Here is a 22,284-nt window from a genome sequence, read left to right on the forward strand (position 1 = left end):
CCAAATACTATCAAGTGGCACTATGCCATTAAATGACACGACATTCAGTCACCAGGAAAGAAGCGTGCTCAGTGATGAGGTGCACAGGACCCCAGGAACCCCCCCCAGCCCAGCTCCACAAGGGGCTCCAGTACCTTCTACACACATTGCAGTTTCCTTCAGTGCCCTGAAGGTAAGCAGAGAGTATGTAACCATTATGCCTTCATAGAGTTTATGACTTTCCAGAGCTTTTAATACTTCCCCCAAACAGTATCCTTTGCCTCACAAATAACTCTTTTGTGAGTCGTGTCTTTTTGTTTCTCCCCCATTTTGATTGTTGATCCCTTTTTCTTTCTGAGTCCTGAGTACTCTCCTGATTTATCCATGACTGAATTTTGCACTACTCTGAAGAAAACGATGATTTGAGTAAATACCACACATTGCTTTCATTAATATGTCACATTAAATTTAAAATCTCAAATCCAAATCAAAAGTTGGATCTCTTAACATTGTTCATACTTTAGGAAATTCTGAGGGCTGGGAATAATTTTTCTCACGGGCCACACACACACACACACACACACACACACACACACATACTGCAGCTGATTCTAATGGTTCCCAACAGTTTTTTTTTTTTAACCTCCTCACCATCATGTATGTAGCACACTCTCATAGGTGACATTTCTCCTCAAGGGTGGTGATTCTGGGTGGGTGAGGTCATGTGTAGTTTGAAAAAGTAGCTCCTCCCACCTCACCATACTGAAGATCACATTTCCAATTACATTGAGAGAATAGGATTCCTCTTATCTGCTCTGATGGCTTTATTGAGAAAACCTTGGCTAGAACTGTCATGCTTTGAAGTGAACCTTAATCTGCTTTGGAGATAAAGGGTCCTACTGGGAATCTCTTTTGAGGGCTTGCCCGCATAGGTACTCTCGGCAACACTGTTCCACTCACAATTTCTCTGCTGTCATCATGCACCCATCACAGGGAGCTGTTGCTAGGTCAGTGATGTCTCCTGATGGTACCAGGAAACCTTCCCAGTGCCTCCATCCTACAGGAACAAGGAGAAGGGCCGCTAGACAAAAGCTTGGGTTTTCCTTATGAAAACACAATGACCTGCAAAGAGATTTTATAGCAGACCCAGAATAAAAAGAAAAGAAAACAAACAGAAAATGTTTTCCTTATAGTCATACCATCAAGAGTTCAAATTTCCCAACAGCGAAGTCAGAAGCTTATAGAGGAAACAGAATAAAGCAAAGCTCCTTGGGAACAGTTCTGAGAAGGGCTTGCTTCCTAGACGTGGGCGAGCTGTCACCTACGAGATTGGTGACATCATTCACGGCCCCCTCCTGTCCTCATCTCCACCAAAAGAAGAACAAAACTAACATTTAAAAAAAGATATATTGGTATCACTTGCCATGTCAGGAAAGAGAGTAAAAGTGCAGGAAAAAAGGAGGAAAGAAAGTAATTGATATAGCATCCAGAGGCCTAAACAGAAACCTCATTTTTCGGGAGGGGAAGGCTCAGTCCAGCCCCGCATGTGGGATGTGGGATCTCCAGGCTAGTGAGTTTGGGGCTAGCAGCAGCTTCTCAGAGCCTGTCTTTTCAGAGCCAGCGAAGCTTTCCCTCCAATAGCCTTGACTAAGCTAATTATGCTCTTTTTTTTTTTTTTAGTTAGAAGTAAAGTGCAGTATTTTACCACGAAGATGGTTTTTTTGGCTGTCCAAGTCGACCTGATCTCCTCTCTTCTGAGAACTGCCAATTTCTGGAAGGTGTTTCCTTTCAGCCTGGAGTTGTAGGTACAATAGCACACAAGGGAGAAGACAGGAATAAAAAAAAAATCACGCTATATAATTATAATTGCGGCCAATGCTATGTCACTTTCTATGAACATATGCCATTAATAGAATGGTAAAAGAATAGTCATGTCCAAATATTAAGTTTATTTTTTTAGCCTTCACCGGTATTAATAGTTGCCGCTGACACTATTTGATCCAGTTTCTCATTACAGCAAAATTCCATTTTTATGGAATGAATTTGGGATTAAGGTCATTCAGTTCTTTAGCAGATATTGGTAATCAAACCTAAGGAAACGCTGTAAGAATTAGGAAGAAATTCAAGGATGCTTTAATTTCCACCACAGAACCAGTCTCTTCTCTCAGAGGAAAATAAAACCTCTGCTTTTGGCAGAATGGTGAGGGGGAAGACAGGCAGTGCAGCAACAAAGTTGAGGAGGGAAATCTGAGTGAGTTTCTTAGCATTCTGTTAGTCACATTTGGGGAAATAATGCTGCTAATCTGGCACTAGTGCTAATCAGAAACTTGGCTACTGGTGAGTGGAATCGTGTGTGCCTAAGGAGTTCAGCCGCAACAGGTGACCAAGTCCGTCAGACTTGTCCCCATGGCAGAGTCGGGCCAACTTGAAACAGGTAGATGGTCACGGTCACTTGCCTTATGTGCAACAGTGTTCTGTTAAATGTGATATTAATATATCATATTTCTCCAAGAGCAGGCTCTGTCTTGCAGACTTCATCTAACTAATTCTCACAGCATCCCTGGAAAGCAGAACATGAATGGGAAACTGATTTGTTCACATGTGTCTGGCAAAGTTCATTATTTCCTAACGGGAAAATGTAAATTTCCCTAAGAAGAGCATCAACAAAAACCAACTATACTGCAAAGACAGGGAAATGTTAAGGAGGCTTTGGCAGATGTTAGAAAGGGGAGGAGTAATAAACAATAATGGGAAATCCAAATTTCAAGAAAAAAAGTTTTGGGAAAGCCGACAGAGGGCCTTATTGTGGGTGTGGCAGAAATCTTGAGTGCTTTGAGAGAGAGAGAGAGAATGGGCAGCCTATTCTATGACAATTCTTATACAGTTAGGCATTATTTGCACAGAAAAGTTACAGTCCCTTGAGATTTGAAGAGTCATCCTCTGTCCTGTTTTTAATGGAAACATTTTACTATTTATTAATAACAACAACCACCATGTAGTGGGTATTTACAAAGCGTGGCCTGATTGCATGTAGTCCCTTCAATGAGTCCATAGACTTTGCATTCTCATTTTTATCATCTAACAACACAGACACAAAATGACATTCTCAAGTCACAGGGGTGGTGAAAGTCAGGGCCAGCACTCAGGCCCACTTCTGTCTGCTGGCCAAGCCTCTGCAGGTACCCAGGGCCTGACGGCGTGTCCTCTCAGGGCAGGGGGTGCTGTAGCTAGAGAGAAAACAGGGCTTATCTTTACAGGGGCTGAATAATGAGAAAAGCTTAGATCCAAAGTTAGATTCTAAACTTTTGACTCAAAAACAGGCACTGGTGGGAGCAGAAGAATGACATGAGTGGAAAAAATTCATGTGCAATAATAATATCATGTAACTCACATCCGTCCCTTAATGGAAGGAAGTGTGTGAATAACAGGAGTCGTAAATGGCCACGTCATCAACGGAGGCTCCTGTCCCAGGCTGTGTCTTGGGATGTCACCCATGCGAGCCTGACCGGCAACTGACCTGGTCACCAGCATGGTCATTGGTGGTCTCAGTCAGCCACGGGGCCATTCTCCCACCAGTAAGAGAATTTTTCTATAGACCTGCCCTGTCTGTTTCTCACAGAGCTCCGAGTTCTCCCTCTGTTGACTCATGAATTGAGTTACAATAGCCTCCATCTGCCCAGGGCCTTGGCCCAGGCTGCTGAAGGGGCTGACTGGAGGGTACCCCGCACACCCACCCGCAGTGTAGCATCCACAAGCAGCACCCCTACCCAGGTCCCCATTCAGGTTTCTCCCATCAGAATGAGCTGCTCTCCTGAGGGCAGCTCTGTCAGGAGCTTGCATGGTGGCCCTAACCTCAGGGTTTGGGTCCTGCCACCAGGCATTGGCTCAGACACTCCCTCATTTTCCTTTCTGTGCACACTCTTTACTTTAGGCCATTAGGAAAATAGAAGCTCCAGCTGCCTGTTTGTGCAGGCCTTCATTTCGGGTGTGAATCCTGATGCTTACACTTGCTAGCTATGAGATTTGGGACAAGTCACTAAAAAACAAACAACTTTCTAAGTCTTGGTTTCCTTATCTGTTATATGGGGACAGCAGCAAGCTAACTGAAAAGCAACTTGAGTGGAAACTTCAGTTTATTTTTTTCCTAGCACTGGTAGGACAAAGAGATAAATAACAAGGAGTCAAGCCCAACTGGGGGTTTCTTTTATAAGCCAACACATCAAACTCACCTGTCCAGTCTCTGTCAAGATTTAGTCTGATCTCACATGCCCCAAGGTGATTATCTCTAGTTCTATAAAAATCCTTCCAGTTGCGGAGTGTTTTAGGTTAATGCAAATGCTTTCACAGAGGCTTTTTGTAATCTTCACATGGTCCTGTGAAGTAGGTAGATTTGCTTTTTTATCCCCCATTTTACAGAGAAGGAAACTGAGACTTGGAGTCTTGGGGGTGTTGTTTTTAAGGAACTTGCCCCTGAACCTCACAGCTCTAAGCAGAGCCAGTCCTCTGGCTCCAGTCCTCAGTGTTTGTCCCACGGCCACAGCACTGAGGTCAGTGATGACCCACATGATGATCCAAATGATGACTCTGAGGCTGAACACCATTCCGCATCTTCAAAGAGAGATTCTATTTGATCAATTCTATTGTACCAGCAAAGTGGGCTTGAAATCTGTAGAAAGATCTTTTTCAAAAATAGCAGATGCAACAATACTGGTTATAGAACATTCCATCTTCTAAACATTCCCATTGTAAGTCTGTGCCCCAGCCATCAACCCGAGGTGGGGGTGGGTGATCATACATAGATTCACCATTTGGAGAAAAGAATAAAAGAGCCGTCACAGAAACTTAAAAGAGCACATAGCAGGAAATGAGGGAAAACATCATACATCATAATCCTGTCTCTGTCTCCAAGGAGCAAAGTAGAAAACAGACGCCTATGGCTTTAAGAGAAGCAGTCATATTGGGAGAGTGTTACAGGTGCTAAGGAAGAGAATGTTCTTCATGCCTTGGTTCAGGGGATTCTCAAAGGCCTGGGTCTGCTTCCAACAGCACAGCCTTCAACGTGTGTGTTATCTGATATATGTTTATTACTGGGTATAGAATGAGGTGGGGAGGAAAGTACCGCTCACTTCCAGGGGAACCTTGCTCCCCATCATGGCTCCATCACTTCATCTCTGTGGGGAGATGGTCACCCAAGGATTCAGGGTCATGCAAAGAGCCGGCCTCTACCCTGCTTCCTCCTCAGTCCCCCTTTCCTCTCTATCATTTCCATTTGTTCCTAATTATTTTTCTGTTTTCCTTGTTTGTTTCTGAAGAAAGTACTGGGCCACCAATCACTGGCTGAGACACTCAGGGTTTTTCTAAACTACGCCTCATCACTGTGAACTCTCTTCTCCATTAGAAGCAAGAAATGGATCCTGAGATGGGCAGGGTCCAACCTCTCTTTGGTCCAGCTGACTCTAGTGGTGTGAAGTGAGTCCAAAAGGTGAGCAAGCTGATCCAGTTCTTCTAAGGAGCTTCGGTTCTTTTCACCTGGATTTCTTGATCTTGTCAAACTTACCTACTTCCAGACATCAGGCATATTACCTGGAATGCTACACATGAGAACCTGGTGCCCTGGAGTTCCCCTTGCCTCTTCGTTCTCAGTGTGGCCCGGATCTGTGGGCTGGTTTTCCTTCGTCATGCTTATCACTAACTGTGTTCCCTTAAGGATCAGCAGTCATATCTTAAGGGCCAAATCCAGTTTCCTCTCTCCATTTTCCATCTTCCGTGATTGACCAGATGACCCAGTTAGGAGGGTCGCATCCTGATTCTCCTCCTTCCCCTCCATATGATGCTTTCACTTCCTTGGTGGCTCCTCTTCTTTCTTCTCTCGTCTGGCCATGGGTGTGACCCTAAATTTTATCTTGGTCCTCTCACCTTCTCTTTGCACATTATCCTTTGGTAAATTCACCACCCACTGCTTTAAATGTCACCTCTGTGTGAATGACACTTGAATTTGTAGCTGAAGCCCCATAAGGCTCTTCATGGTAACAGTATCAGAGGCTGTTGTCTGGCATTTGAAAATGTGAGAGTTGGAAAAAAATATTAGAGGTGGATTCCTGATTTACAGTTTTATAGATGAATCAGCTGAAGGCTATAGACACTCCTGAGGTCATATCTTTTATTTATTTATTTTGAATTTTTGAATTTTATTTTATTTATTCTTTTATACAGCAGGTTCTTATTAGTCATCCATTTTATACACATCAGTGTATACATGTCAATCCCAATCTCCCAATTCATCACACCACCTCCACCCCCCCCACCGCTGCTTTCCCCCCTTGGTGTCCATACGTTTGTTCTCTACGTCTGCATCTCTATTTCTGCCCTGCAAAACAGCTCATCTGTACCATTTTTCTAGGTTCCACATATATGCATTAATATACGATATTTGTTTTTCTCTTTCTGAATTACTTCACTCTGTATGACAGTCTCTAGATCCAGCCACGTCTCTACAAATGACCCAATTTCGTTCCTTTTTATGGCTGAGTAATATTCCATTGTACATATGTACCACATCTTCTTTATCCACTCGTCTGTTGATGGGCATCTAGGTTGCTTCCATGACCTGGCTATTGTAAATAGCGTGGCGATGAACATTGGGGTGCATGTGACTTTTTGAATTATGGTTTTCTCTGGGTATATGCCCAGTAGTTGGATTGCTGGGTCCTATGGTAATTCTATTTTTAGTTTTTTAAGGAACTTCCATACTGTTCTCCATAGTGGCTGTATCAATTTACATTCCCACCAACAGTGCAAGAGGGTTCCATTTTCTCCACACCCTCTCCAGCATTTGTTGTTTGTAGAATTTCTAACTGGTGTGAGGTGATACCTCATTGTAGTTTTGATTTGCATTTCTCTAATAATTAGTGATATTGAGCAGCTTTTCATGTGCTTCTTGGCCATCTGTATATCTTCCTTGGAGAAATGTCTATTTAGGTCTTCTGCCCATTTTTTGATTGGGTCGTTTGTTTTTTTAATATTGAGCTGCATGAGTTGTTTATATATTTTGGAGATGAATCCTTTGTCCGCTGATTCATTTGCAAATATTTTCTCCCATTCTGAGGGTTGTCTTTTCGTCTTGTTTGTAGTTTCCTTTGCTTTGCAAAAGCTTTTAAGTTTCATAAGTCCCATTTGTTTATTTTTGTTTTTATTTCCATTACTCTAGGAGGTGGATCAAAAAAGATCTTGCTATGATTTATGTCAAAGAGTGTTCTACCTATGTTTTCCTCTAAGAGGTTTATAGTGTCTGGTCTTACATTTCGGTCTCTAATCCATTTTGAGTTTATTTTTGTGTATGGTGTTAGGGAGTGTTCTAATTTCATTCTATTACATGTAGCTGTCCAGTTTTCTCAGCACCACTTATTGAAGAGACTGTCTTTTCTCCACTGTATATCCTCGCCTCCTTTGTCATAGATTAGTTGACCATAGGTGCATGAGTTTATCTCTGGGCTTTCTATCCTGTTCCATTGATCTATATTTCTGTTTTCTGTGCCAGTATCATACTGTCTTGATTACTGTAGCTTTGTAGTATAGTCTGAAGTCGGGGAGTCTGATTTCTCCAGCTCTGTTTTTTTCCCTCAAGACTGCTTTGGTTATTAGGGGTCTTCTGTGTCTCCACACAAATTTTAAGATTTTTTGCTCTAGTTCTATAAAAAATGCCATTGGTAATTTGATAGAGATTGCATTGAATCTGTTGATTGGGTAGTATATTCATGTTCACAATATTGATTTTTCCAATCCAAGAACATGGTATATCTCTCCATCTGTTTGTGTCATCTTTAATTTCTTTCATCAGTGTCTTCTGGTTTTCTGCATACAAGTCTTTTGTCTCCCCAGGTAGGTTTATTCCTAGGCATTTTATTATTTTTCATTGCAAGCGTAAATGGAAGTGTTTCCTTAATTTTTTCTTTCAGATTTTTCATCATTAGTGTGTAGAAATGCAAGAGATTTCTGTGCATTAATTTTGTAACCTGCAACTTTACTAAATTCATTGATTAGCTCTTGTAGTTTTCTGGTGGCATCTTTAGGATTCTCTATGTAGAGTATCATATCATCTGCAAACAGGGACAGCTTTACTTCTTCTTTTCCAATTTGTATGCCTCTTATTTCTTTTCCTTCTCTGATTGCCGTGGCTAGGACTTCCAAAAGTATGTTGAATAATAGTGGTGAGAGTGGATGTCCTTGTCTTGTTCCTGATCTTAGGGGAAATGCTTTCAGTTTTTCACCATTGAGAATGATGTTTACTGTGGGTTTGTCGTATATGGCCTTTATTATGTTGAGGTAGGTTCCCTTTATGCCCACCTTTCTGGAGAGTTTTTATCATAAATGAGTGTTGAATTTTGTCAAAAGCTTTTTCTGCATCTATTGAGATGATCCTATGGTTTTTATTCTTCAATTTGTTAGTATGGTGTATCACATTGATTGATATGCATATATTGAAGAATCCTTGCATCCCTGGGATAAATCCCACTTGATCATGGTGTATGATCCTTGTAATATGTTGTTGGATTCTGATTGCTAGTATTTTGTTGAGGATTTTTGCGTTTATATTCATCAGTGCTATTGGTCTGTAATTTTCTTTCTTTGTAGTATCTTTCTCTGGTTTTGGTATCAGGGTGATGGTGGCCTCTTAGAATGAGTTTGGAAGTGTTCCTTCCTCTGCAATTTTTTGGAAGAGTTTGAGAAGGATGGGTGTTAGCTCTTCTCTAAATGTTTGATAGAATTCACCTGTGAAGCCATCTAGTCCTGGACTTTTGTTTGTTGGAAAATTTTTAATCACAGTTTCAATATCATTACTTGTGATTGGTCTGTTCATATTTTCTATTTCTTCCTGGTTCAGTCTTGGAGGGTTATAACTTTCTAAGAATTCGTCCATTTTATTGGCATAGATTTGCTTGTAGTAGTCTCTTCGGATGATTTGTATTTCTGCAGTGTCTGTTGTAACTTCTCCTTTTCATTTCTAATTTTATTGATTTGAGTCCTCTCCCTCTTTTTCTTGATGAGTCTGGCTAATGGTTTATCAATTTTGTTTATCTTCTCAAAGAAGCGGCTTTTAGTTTTATTGATCTTTGCTATTGTTTTCTTTGTTTCTACTTCATTTATTTCTGCTCTGGTCTTTATGATTTCTTTCCTTCTACTAACTTTGGGTTTTGTTTTTTCTTCTTCCTCTAGTTCCTTTAGGTGTAAGGTTAGATTGTTTATTTGAGATTTTTCTTGTTTCTTCAGGTAGGCTTGTATTGCTATAAACTTCCCCCTTAGAACTGCTTTTGCTGCATCCCATAGGTTTTGTATCATCGTGTTTTCATTGTAATTTGTCTGTAAGTATTTTCTGATATCCTCTTTGATTTCTTCAGTGATCTCTTGGTTATTTAGTAATGTATTCTGTAGCCTCCATGCATCTGTGTTTTTCCATCTTTTTCCCTGTAATTGATATCTAATCTCATAGCGTTGTGGTCAGAAAAGATGCTTGATATGATTTCAGTTTTCTTAAAGTTACTGAGACTTGATTTGTGACCCAAGATGTGATCTGTCCTAGAGAATGTTCCATGTGCACTTGAGAAGAAAGTGTTATTTGCTGTTTTTGGATGGAATGTCCTATAAATATCAATTAAATCTATCTGGTCTATTGTGTCATTGAAAGCTTATGTTTCCTTATTAATTTTCTCGTTGGATGACCTGTCCATTGGTGTAAGTGAGGTGTTAAAGTCCCCCACTATTATTGTGTTACTGTCAATTTCCTTTTTTATAGCTGTTAGCAGTTGCCTTATGTATTGAGGTGCTCCTATGTTGGGTGCATATATATTTATAATTGTTATACCTTCTTCTGGGATTGATCCCTTGATCATTATGTAGTGTCCTTCCTTGTCTCTTGTAACATTCTTTAGTTTAAAGTCTATTTTATCTTATATGAGTATTGCTACTCCAGCTTTTTTTTTTGATTTCTATTTGCATGGAATACCTTTTTCTATCCCCTCACTTTCAGTCTGTATGTGTCCCTAGGTCTGAAGTGGGTCTCTTGTAGACAGCATATATATGGGTCTTGTTTTTGTATCCATTCAGTGAGCCCATGTCTTTTGGTTGGAGCATTTAATCCATTTACATTTAAGGTAGTTATCGATATGTATATTCGTATTTCCATTTTCTTAATTGTTATGGGTATGTTTTTGTAGATCCTTTTCTTCTCTTTTGTTTCCCACTTAGAGAATTTCCTCTAGCATTTGTTGTAGAGCTGGTTTGGTGGTGCTGAATTCTCTTAGCTTTTGCTTGTCTGTAAAGCTTTTGATTTCTCTTTCGAATCTGAATGAGATCCTCCCAGGTAGAGTAATCTTGGTTGTAGGTTCTTCCCTTTCATCATTTTAAATGTGTCATGCCACTCCCTTCTGGCTTGTAGAGTTTCTGCTGAGAAATCAGCTGTTAACCTTATGGGAGTTTCCTTGTATGTTATTTGTCGTTTTTCCCTTGTTGCTTCCAATAATTTTTCTTTGTCTTTAATTTTTGTCAGTTTGATTACTATGTGTCTCGGTGTGTTTCTCCTTGGGTTTATCCTGCCTGGGACTCTCTGCACTTCCTGGACTTGGGTGGCTATTTCCTTTCTCATGTTAGGGAAGTTTTCAACTATAATCTCTTCAAATATTTTCTCAGGTCCTTTCTCTCTCCCTTCTCCTTCTGGGACTCCTATAATGCCAATGTTATTGCATTTAATGTTGTCCCAGAGGTTTCTTAAGCTGTCTTCATTTCTTTTCATTCTTTTTTCTTTATTCTGTTCCGCAGCAGTGAATTCCACCCTTCTGTCTTCCAGGTCACTTATCCGTTCTTCTGCCTCAGTTATTCTGCTATTGATTCCTTCTAGTGTATTTTTAATTTCAGTTTTTGTATTGTTCATCTCTGTTAGTTTGTTCTTTAATTCTTCTAGGTGTTTGTACTTTAGTTCTTCTAGGTCTTTGTTAAACATTTCTTGCGTCTTCTGTATCTTTGCCTCCATTCTTTTTCTGAGGTCCTGGATCACCTTCACTATCATTATTCTGAATTCTTTTTCTGGAAGGTTGCCTATCTCCACTCCATTTAGTTGTTCTTCTGGGGTTTTATCTTGTTCCTTCATCTGGTACATAGCTCTCTGCCTTTTCATCTTGTTTATCTTTCTGTGAATGTGGTTTTTGTTCCACAGGCTGCAGGATTGTAGTTCTTCCTGCTTCTGCTCGGTCATATCTTTTAATTGAGGTGGAGACCATAGCGATTTGCCCTAGCCTGCTTTCCCTCCTGTCTTCTATCACTTCACGTGTGCACCAGCCCAACTGGGCTACATAAGCTGCTCCTTTGTTCTGACCCCATGCCCATAATTTTTCACATTGTTTCCTTCCTGAAATGCACACTCCTCCTTCCCCCTCCTTCATCTATAAAAACCCTACCTCTAATTCAGCACACCTGAAATATTGGTGTTTCTCTCCCATTTCCTCAAAAAAAGTCCCAATTGATCAAACTAGTGCACACTGGCCAGGAGAGCCAGACTCTAATGGACCAGCGTCCTCAGGGGTCTCTGTGGGACCTGCCCATAGATTTAAGGGAACAAAGGCAATGAACCCCCCACCTTTATTCTTTCCACTACCTACTTCTCCATCACCAATACTTAGTAAAATCCAAAATATCTTTAAATGACTACATGTCAAAAAGTTAAGTGTTATGTGGGAGGGAATTCAATGAAAACTTTTAAACCATTAAAAAAAAAACAAACCCACTCCTTTCTCCAAAAGAAGTCCAAAATCTCTGTTGATAATTTAAAAGGCACAGCAAAGATTTTGACCGTATTAAACTTCCTTAGACAATGACTTATTTTAGGCATTAGAAAATTTTTGGTTCAAAGGACAACTATTTTTATCAACGACATGAGTCACTCTTTCTTACCATTTATTTTATCGGCCTCCCACTTTCTCCCTTACACACTCATACAGTTGGAATATTACACAGTTTCCCAATTCTCTTTTATTCTGGTCAAATTTTGGTTAGAATTTAATGTTAAATGTAAGTATACCATAAGTATTTTTATATTTGTTTTAATTTTTAATTTTTCTTGTCATCAGAATATGTTGAAGAAACAACAATGGGAAACAGGGGTTTATGCTGAAGAATAGCTTTGCATGGGTACTAATAAATACCCCACAAATGAATTTCTACTTTTAATTTGTTGTTAATTATCAGTGTTATTGGGCAAAGATACTAGTGGCACACTAATTTTAGGTCTTTTAAAACGAAATCTTTGCTTAGTCTACTGAGCTGCTTTGTTAGTGGTGCAAGAAAATCCATATTTAGTGGGAATTTGAATACTTGCATTTAACTCTTTACACAGTGGGTTACGAAACTATCTTGACATTAGTTAAATTACACAGTCCCCACACTCAAGCCTTAGTGATACCATGTCTGGCCAAGAAGCTGTATTGGGAGAGGAGAGCAAAGAGAATGAGGCCACACTCTGAGCTTACTACTAAGACAAATCAGTTACACTTCACCCCACTGAGTCTTTCTTTTCTTGCAAATGAAAGCATGCTCTGTATCCAAACTCTACTTTCCCTATACCCTAGTTTATGGATCCTCAACCTTTCCAAAGTGGAGAGTCCAGTGTCTGACCCCTGTTTTAAATGAGATAATGTATGACAAGTACTTGGTCACTAGTATATCACTGAGACCCAGAAAGTGGCAACACTTATTCCTATTATTTACCCTGAGGGTTCTATGAATCCCTCTGAGGCCCTGAAAATGGATGTTGTTTGAGGTTTCATGCCACTGAAAATTGACCAGTCTGTCTTCCTTTTCACCTTGTACTTCACCCTCATTGCACTTGTCATGATTTTAATGCCAACTATCTCTGAAGCTTGGGAAATCCAGATATCTGCATGGCCAGGAAATCATAGCTTGGACCTAGTCCCTTAAAATCTGCCTCCTTTGCTAAACTTTAAGTTCCATTAAGTTCCATTAAGGGCTGGGACCTTTTGGCCTTGCTCCCTCATTCATTCCTAGTCCCAAGGAATAGTTCTGGCACATAGTAGGCACTCAGCATTAATACAGGCTCCTGATCCAGGCCCTGTCTTCTCAGTCCTCTGATTTCTGCTATAAATACAGCTGTTCTCATGGAATTGATAACACTTGACTCATTCTCCTCTAGGTCATGGAAGGCCCTTCACTGTGGGACAGTGGTTTGGCTAAGACTGAGTTTCCCTCCTACACGGTACCGCATGGGAGACACTGGAGGGCCTGCTCTGTTGTGTGCTCAAAAAGCACATCCTTTGCACATAGGGGATAGTCAAGCTGCTTAGGTAGCACAGAACCCTCTGGAATGAGGAAGTTCTGTAAACAACCATCTCATCTCACAGTGTTCAGTAAACATCTGCAAACACTAACAGCTACTAGTTAGTGTCTTGAAATGCATTGTGTAGTCTGGGGTTATTTTTACTTTTTTTAAGTAATGGAGAGCTTCTAGGATCATTTTAATTGACTTCTCCATTTTTCATCTGTACCTAACCACAGGCAAAAGGGAGCCAACAGTCCCTTTATGAAACATTTGTTGCCAAATACCACTGGGTCTTTTTGATTGTATGGTGCACACCCATTGTTAATTATGCTGATTGTTATACCTAATAGAGGAACAAGTAAGACTCTGGCTCTGAAGCTTGGGAAAACCCTATTTTCAGAACAGACAGGAAACCACATCCTGGGCTTTGATTGACCTTGAACTTTATTCTCACCTTCCTGGCCCCCTTCCTCACCTTCTACTCCCCCACCTTCAAACACACCTTGAGCGTAAGTGATAGGAGGACAGCTTCAGTAATAGTGGGAAGCTATTTTCCCAGTAGTCATCTGGAAATCACAGAATCTAGAAGTGGGAAATGATCTAGAGTTCTATTATTTCATCCAATTCCTTCATTTAACAGAGAAAGAAAGTGGAGCCCAGAGTGGGTATGTGATGAGGCAGAACGAGGACCAGAATCCTGAGGGCCGAGTTAGAATTCTCCAGACAAAGCCTGAATAAGGGGCCACCCCTGCTCTAGATTTACTGTACACCTTTAGGCTCATGTGGAGCAGAATCGACACTGAGAAATAGTTAATGGTTCTTTTGTATACTTTGATCTAAAAGCTTCCCAACCTCTAAGGCATATTTTAAAAGTAGAAGTAAAGAGAGAGAAAGAGGTGATAGGTACTTAACTTAGATGTTGGATGTAGCTTCTTAGTTGTACCAGAATTCCTCTTGGTTTTATTCAACTAAGTGAAGACCGAATTACCATCATGGGTGATTTTTATGAAGGGTTGAATGACTTAATTAGCTTGGCTTTTCTAGTAGCCTGAAGAGATCCATCCCCACTGACTCCTGTGTTTCGACAAAGCTCAAACACTGTTATAGATCAAAGGGAAGATGACATGAAATCTGGACATGTCAAGGGTGCTACACTGAGAGCCTCCTGTAAATGGGTAATTGAGGAGCTGTTTCCAGGCTGGACTCCTGACCCCAGAGGCTGTAACATCAAGGACAGAGATAACCACAGTCAGGGGTGTCTGAGCCCTGGCTGCTGGGAGAAACGGATCCTCATCCACACACCCCTGAGTATGTGATCGTCCTGGCAACAATTCAGAATATCAACTAACTGCCATGCCTCTTGTAAACGTGTCGTTCAGAAAGGAGCCTTCCTTCATGCCAAAGTCTTTATTGCTTTCAAAGTCTCAGGCTTCCTTCAAAATCAACATTCTCCTTATTTATTGTTGACATTAATATCAACCACACCAAAGCTATCGAAGCCAAAGTTGGTAATCTTGCTAATGCTAATTTAAGCCAATATTGGTTGCAAATAATGTTTCATCTAATATTGTGTGTAGTTGAATTCAAAGCTGATGACCTTGGTTAAAATATCAGATGTGGGGCTTCCCTGGTGGCGCAGTGGTTGGGAGTCCGCCTGCAGATGCAGGGGACGCGGGTTCGTGCCCTGGACCGGGAGGGTCCCACGTGCCGCGGAGCGGCTGCGCCCGTGGGCCATGGCCGCTGAGCCTGCGCGTCCGGAGCCTGTGCTCCGCAACGGGAGAGGCCACAACAGTGAGAGGCCCGTGTACCCCAAAAAAAAAAAAAAAAAAAAAAAATCAGCTGTGGACCCTTGGAAATGACAGTTTTTCAGAGTCTCCTTATAAAATGAGAATAATAACACCTATTCTGTGAGGCTTTTGCTTCTTAATGATTTCACTGGTAATATATTCGTTGCAGGAAACAATTTTTGTAGAGCAATGTACATTATGTTTTAAGAAATAGTAGTTAGGTGCGATGGCAATTAAACTTACAATTTCAAAATTTAAACTAGAATTAGTCATTTGAGAAACTTACCCTTTACCCATATTTAAAATTTATAGTTTCTAATCAGAAGAAACTAAAATCTTTTTCTTTTGAAAAAAATCTCAGACTCTAAAGGAGTTCTAAAAGGCTGACTCTTCACACATAGTGCTCTTGAAGTAATCAAAGAAACAATATGTTTATTTTTTAGGTGACTAGATAGATGTTCATGTAAAAATTTCAAGTAGTCCCAGCCCTATGAATTCTAAATTCTTGGGATTATTTATTACTTTGGCTCCTTCCATTAAAATTTACTGTTTTATTATAGTCATTATCAGGACTTTTCCAGGGGGACCTGAGACCTGTAAACATCTCACAATGATGCTTTAAATGCTACATGAATGGATTATGTAAAAACTTGTAGAAGAATCTGTTTTTCTTGAAATTTTCCTATAGGGGGAAAGGCTATGAAGAAAGAATTTTATCAAGTGCTAAGAGAGAATACATATTCAGACCTTCTCTGTACGTAAAAGGTTTGCTCTGAAATCTTAAGAAATCATCAAAAAAAAGGAGGACATTCAGATCTGTTGTTATTTAAAGATTTTATAGGAAAATCATAAATGTCTCATTTCTGTAGCACTTAAGTTTTGCCCTCCAAAAAGACCAAACAGATTTGTTACAGAGAGTCACACAGCAATTTGTGAATCTTTGAACATGTCTGTTTAATGGAGAAAATAGTAGAACATTCATGGATGTACAGTGGTGCTATCTATTAAATCAATGGATTTTACAAAGTAGGCACAGGAACCTTTCTGGTTTCAACCTGTAGAGGTCAAGGTCTCCACCACAATTCTGACACAGAACCTAATATACAAAGAGAAGCTTTCACAGCTTGCTTCTGTGTGGCTTCCTGGTGTACCAAGAAGCCTCTGCTACCTGGTTCATAGCCCACATCAGATCTGAAGGGCACGGATGCAGGTCTACTTGGAATCTAATGGATAGTGTGTCCTCTCTTGTGAGAGAAGGGGAATGTTGGTCAACCTGTCAAAAAATTTCTTCCCAGATTTGAAAGACAAAGATTTTCCTCCTGAAGAGAAAATATGTCAATTACAGAATATATCAGGACTGCATCTCAGTCCTCTAAGCCCGCTGGTTAGTTTTCAACTTCCTACCTTTAAAAAAGATAGAACACGAGAAGAAAGAGGAGAACTGGCTCTAAAACTGTCAAGAGACTGTAAAAAAACCCCTCAAAATCACAGTATAGTTTTTCTTTTTTTTTTTTTAATTAGGAAACATATGACACTGTGTAAAGAGACCTTATGTACAATTACTCGCTCTCCTTATCTCTAGTAAGAGTTCTATTTTGCAATAAGAGAAACTCAAGTATTCAGGGACAAACAGATTCAAGGTCACATAGCATTGGATGCATGCTGCAAGATACTGGAATAGCATTCCAATGATGGTGACATTTCCAGTTATCTCTGTGCAATGTATAACTGGTTTCTTCAGGCCTCAGCAGCCTCGTACGTAAAATGGAGACACATTACACAGGGTTGCCAGATAAACTACAGGACATCCAGTTACATTTGAGTTTCAGATAAACAACAAATAATTTTTAATATAAGGGTGTCCGTGCAATATTTGGGATATACTGATGCTAAAAAATTAATTGTTTATTTGAAATTCAAATTTAATGGGATGTCTTGCATTTTTATTTTCTAAATTACCACATTAGATGTAAATAATTGTATTTCTTTGGTTCTGTTTTCATCAGTTATTGAAGAATCTCTAATCTCTCTTTAAAAAAATTGGAAGAACAATCCATAGAGAAAGAACAGTCTTTTCAACAAATGGTACAAATAAAAAAACAAATACCCCAAATTTAAAGATGGGCAAAAGATTTGAATAGACATTTCACCAAAAGTATATATACAAATGACCATAATCCCATGAAAAAATGCTCAACATCATTAGCTATTTGGGAGATGCAAACCAAAACCACAATGAGATATTACTTCATACCACTAGGATGCCTAAAATAAATGACAGGTGGTAGCAAATGTTCATAGGATGTAAAAAACTTGGAGCTGTTATTCTTGGCTTAGTGATAATATAAAATGGTGCAGCCACCTTGGAAAACTTTCCCCTCAAAATGTTGAATGTATAGTTACCATTTTGCAATTCCACTCATAGATATATATCCAGAGAATTGAAAACATGTTTGCACAGAAACTTGTACATGAAACTTGTACAACATTATTTATAAGAGCCCCGAAGTTGAGGCATCTGAAATGGTCATCAACTGATGAATAAACAAAATGTGGTATATCCATACATATTGCCTTGTTATATGGCAATAAGAAAGAGTGAAGTACTGATATACACTGCAATGTGGATGAGCCTTAAAAACATCATGTTAAGTGAAAGAAGCATGTGATAGAAGATCACACATGTGTGATCCATTTATATAAAAGACAGAATGTATATTAGAGGTTTCCAGGGGATGGGGATAGGAGAAATGAGAAATGACTGAAAATGACATGAGATTCCTTTTGGGGTGATAGAAATGTTCTCAAGTGAGATAGTGATAAGAGTTGCACATCTCTGTGATTATATTAAAAACCAATGAATTGTATATTTTTAAAGGGTGAATTGTATGGTATGTGACATATATCATAATGTTATATATGTTATAAAATATATATGAATATGCTTTTTTTTCCAAAGAGAAACACAAAATGAATAAACCAAAAACTAATGAAATTGTAAAGCACAGACAGTGAGAGGGAATGAGGTAAAAGGGATAGGAAAGAGAATGAGACTTCTCTAACTTTTAAATAATGATTTTACTTTGACCATGCTAATGTTTTATATATTCAAAAATAAAATTAAATAATAAAGGTAGGAAAATATGAAAATTGACTACAAAGAGAAACAAATTAACCTAATTATATCAATCTGATAATTAAAATATTCAGAAGAAAATAGGAACCGATCCAAACAACTACTCTGACAATGGATATAGAACAAGACGAATTGCAAAAGACTGATGCCCAGGAGCACCAATATCTTCACTGTGGGAGAAGGGATATATTAGATTGAACCATTTGAAATTGCTGATATTCAATAGTCCTTAACCCCCCAAAAGGAAATTTTATTTTATTTCTTATTTCTTTTTTATTTTTTAAGATTTTTATTGGAGTATAGTTGATTTACAATGTTGTGTTAGTTTCAGGTGTACAACAAAGTGAATCAGTTATACATATACATATATTCACTCTTTTTTTTTTTTAGATTCTTTTCCCTTATAGGCCATTACAGAGTACTGAGTAGAGTTCCCTGTGCTATACAGCAGGTTCTTATTAGTTATCTATTTTATATACAGTAGTGTGTATATATATGTCAGTCCCAATCTCCCAATTTATCCCTCCCCCACTTATCCCCTGATAACCATAAGTTTTTTTTTTATATCTGTGACTCTACTTCTGTTTTGTAAGTTCGTTTGTACCCATTTTTTTTTAGATTCCCCATATAAGCGATATCATGATATTTGCCTTTCTGTGTCTGACTTACTTCACTCAGTATGACAATCTCTAGGTCTATCCATGTTGCTGCAAATGGCATTATTCACCATCAAAAAATCTACAAACAATAAATGCTGGGGAGGGTGTGGAGAAAAGGGAACCCTCCTACATAGTTGGTGGGAATGTAACTTGGTACAGCCACTATGGAGAACAGTATGGAGGCTCCTTAAAAAACTAAGAATAGAACTACCATATGACCCAACAATCCCACTCCTGGGCATATACCTGGAGAAAACCATAATTCAAAAAGATACATGCATCCCAATGTTCATTGCAGCACTATTTACAGTAGCCAGGACATGGAAGCAACCTAAATGTCCATCAACAGAGGAATGGATAAAGAAGATGTGGTACACATACACAATGGACTACTACTCAGCCATAGAAAAGAATGAAATAATGTCATTTGCAGCAACATGGATGGACCTAGAGATTGATATACTGAGTGAAGTAAGTCAGATCAAAAGGAAATTTTATATTATTCAGTCTAATACAAATATGAGTTGAGGGAAAGGGAGGAAGAAGCCTGTGTTATTGAATTGGAATTAGTATGACATAATGATTTTTTAAAATCATGCTTTCTAACTCTGTTCACTGGATGGGTTTAGAATCAATGGCCCTCCAGTACCAATAAGCACACATAAGCTTTGGTTTCTAAATACCATGTCCTCCTTCTACCAAAAAAAATAAAAAAAAACTTAGAGAAATCACCATTCTAGATCTGGTAGAGGAAAATTTCCATGCTCACATGCAGCATCTTGCAGTGCCAGAAAGTAAGGAAGTCCTCACAGACTCATTGGGATATGCCAAAAGGACATAGGAGCCAACTTGAAGGGGCTCCCACTGGCCAAATGTGGGACAATTTGAACACCAAAAAAGAATGATGACAGTAATGGATCGTTATACATTGAATTAAAATAATACAATAAAAGGATGATTTGGTGGGGACAGGAGAGGTAAACTCTTTTTTATAGAAGAATACCAGTTAATAAAAGTAGAAAGAATGACAGTTAGGAGATCATCACGTTGCAACCACCCTTGTAATAATTAACTTAAACCAGGATCATCAGTGGATGCCAGAACCAGAGGGTGAAAATTTGTTGGGTGTGCTGAAAAGAGTTAACACAGTAGGCCTAAGATTATTATCCTTAGAAAGGCCTGCTTGGCCTTTGGCTGGCATCTAGGAACTTGGACTTCAGGAGGGTTCCCATCATTCCCAGAATGGATAAGAGAGGCTCACTGTGCCTACACTCTTTTTACAACAATGTGTTGAACACCTGCTTTCCTTTTGGGACTCTCGAATTTTGGTACATGCTATGCAGAGGTTGCCTACATGACCAGCCTTCAATAAAAACCTTGTGAACTGAGTCTTTAAGGAGTGTCACCTGGTAACAACATTTTGCATGTGTTGTCACAACTTGTTGCTGGGAGAAGACCCTTGGAAGCTTGTGTCAATTTCCTTAGGACTTTGCCCCATGCACCTTCCCCCTCTGCTGATTTGGTCTGGTATATTTTTGCAGAATCTAGTGAATCCTCCTAGTAAAATATCAAAACTGGAGGTAGTTTTGTGGACCCCTGACACATTGGGGAATAAGATATTCACAGAATCTCAAAACATCACCAAACAGATTATTTCCTAATTACAAAGTGAACATGGTATCTTAACAATGGAGAAATCTGGCAAACATAATCTTAACCAAGTAATCAAAATCACCAACAATGGGACAGACTTACATCATGTGCCTCATAATATGACGCAGTACTCTTGCCAAACATATTTAACCTGAATCTAATGGTGAGGAAATAAACAGACAAATTCAAATTGAGGGGCATTCTACAAAACACCTGTTCTGTATTCTTCAAAAAATGTTAAAGTCATGAAAGGCAAAGGCTGAAGAACTTATTCCAGATTAAAGAAGACTAAAGAGGTAAAAAAAACTAAGTGTTCAGCTATAAAGGGCATTACTGGGATAACTTGAATGTGGGGAAATTTGAATGTGCAATGTTTATTAAATAAAAATATTGTAACAATGTTAAATTTAATTTTTTGTGTGTGATAATTATATTATGGTTACATACAGGAAGGGTTTTCTTTTTAAGAGGTATAGTATCTAGGAGTGATGTATCATGATGTCAGTAACTTCCATATATATACAGAGAGAGAGGGAGGGAGGGCAGGGTGGGGGGAGAAGAGAGAGAAAGCAGCTATGGCAGAATGACAACAATTGGTGAATTTAAGTAAAGAGTAGATGTGCATTAATTGTATTATTTTTGCAACTTTTCTATAGGTTTGAACATGTTTTTTTTCAATAAAAAGTTGTGAAGTTCTGGGGTTGGGGGTGAGGGGACAAATAAAGTTCCCTGAAGAGAAGCCTTCTTTATTCCTTATAGTCTGAATAGTGGTCCAGGCATATGTCATAACAGTTTCCCTGAGTTTTCTGTAAGATCAAAAATTGATAAACTTTTGAAAAATTTTTAGTACTATTACTTTTCTGTATCACCCCCCCCCCTTTCTGGAATTCAAATTCTATATACATCAGGCAGTTCGATGTTATTTCACAGCTCACAGATGCTCTGTTTATTTTTTTTCCCCAGCTTTTTAATTTCATTTCGGATAGATTCTACTGCTTTGTCTTCAAGTTCACTGGTCATATCTTCTGCAGTGTCTAATTTCTTAATTTGATTGAGTATATCTTTGCATCTTAGATATTTATTTTTCCATGTCTATGATATTGATCTGGGTCTTATATCTTCCATTTACATCCTATCGTTCTCATACTTTCCCCTAATTTTTGAAACCATGGGGTATATTTATAATAGCTGTTTTAACACTCTTGTGTATTAAGTCTATCATCTATGTCACTTTGGGTATGTTTCTGTTGATATATCTCCTAGTTATATGTCTTTTATTTGATTTGCACCCAGTAATTTTTATTGAATTCCAGATGTTGTTAATTTTATAACAATGAGTGAAGCTGCATGAGGTTGGAAAAGGTGTAGTCCTTTAAAAATTATTATGCTTTGTTCTGGAATGCAGTTAAGTCACTTGGGAATGGCTTGATCCTTTTGAGGCTTGCTATAGAATTTGCCACTATTTTGTGGATTTGGAACAACTTTCAGTCTGAAGATCATTTGGCCCACTCCTGAGGCAATACACTTCCAAGGACTCTACCAAATGCCCAGGTATAGGAGATCTTTCCTCTCTTTTCTCTCATCTAGAAAATGAACTATTCCAGGCTATGTATGAGCTTTAGCAATTTTTCCATCTGCTTCTTTCCAGCGTTTCTTTCTTTAATCTTAGCAGTTTTCTTACACAAATGCATAGATCAGAACTCAATCAAAGACTCAAGGGAAACTTGGCAGTTCTCAGAAACTCTTTCC

The sequence above is a fragment of the Lipotes vexillifer genome, unplaced genomic scaffold (genome assembly GCF_000442215.2).
Source record: "Lipotes vexillifer unplaced genomic scaffold, Lipotes_vexillifer_v1.1 scaffold168, whole genome shotgun sequence".
Classification (NCBI taxonomy): domain Eukaryota; kingdom Metazoa; phylum Chordata; class Mammalia; order Artiodactyla; family Lipotidae; genus Lipotes; species Lipotes vexillifer.